The sequence below is a fragment of the Camelina sativa genome, unplaced genomic scaffold (genome assembly GCF_000633955.1).
Source record: "Camelina sativa cultivar DH55 unplaced genomic scaffold, Cs unpScaffold07240, whole genome shotgun sequence".
Lineage (NCBI taxonomy): Eukaryota > Viridiplantae > Streptophyta > Magnoliopsida > Brassicales > Brassicaceae > Camelina > Camelina sativa.
The window spans coordinates 1-470 of NW_010928312.1; the positions used below are offsets into that span (position 1 = coordinate 1).

The 470-nt window shown below is 41.9% G+C and overlaps 1 long non-coding RNA gene across 1 annotated transcript; it reads right to left on the reverse strand.

Moving 5' to 3' along the window:
* LOC104774955 lies at positions 1–464 on the reverse strand. Its single transcript, XR_765611.1, has 3 exons — positions 358–464; positions 154–285; positions 1–57 (listed from the first exon to the last, which is right to left on the reverse strand). It is a non-coding gene; the product is annotated as an uncharacterized LOC104774955 (long non-coding RNA).
* Between the last annotated feature and the right edge of the window lie 6 nt (positions 465–470).

Here is a 470-nt window from a genome sequence, read left to right on the forward strand (position 1 = left end):
TTTCCGCATTGCCCTTCTCCGCGTCTTGGTGCCTCACCAAGAGAACCATCTCCACAACTGAGAGTAAATAAGAAAGTCTTTTTAAATTACTCATCAAATAGTAGATATTCGATTTATATTTCACATCAAGAGATCTGGATTTAAACTGATTACCTAACCCAGCAATTTCTGCAAACATCTGGATCGCATTCTCTGCCAGCAGCAAAGCAGGGACACTGCCTGCTTCTGCATTGACTCTTGGCACAATGACATCCTCGGAAACGATTCTTGCAGCTTTTTGAGCACCTGAATTAAAATCAAGGGACTAGTATAAGAAGATCCTCTATTACTTCATTTGACTTGGATTTGTTTACATACCCGCAATATTTCTCGCAGCAAGTTTCATTAGTTAGACAAGGGCAATCCTTTCCACACATTGACACGCATCCACACGGCGTGTATTGTTTACAGGACTGGTTTTTGCCACCGGC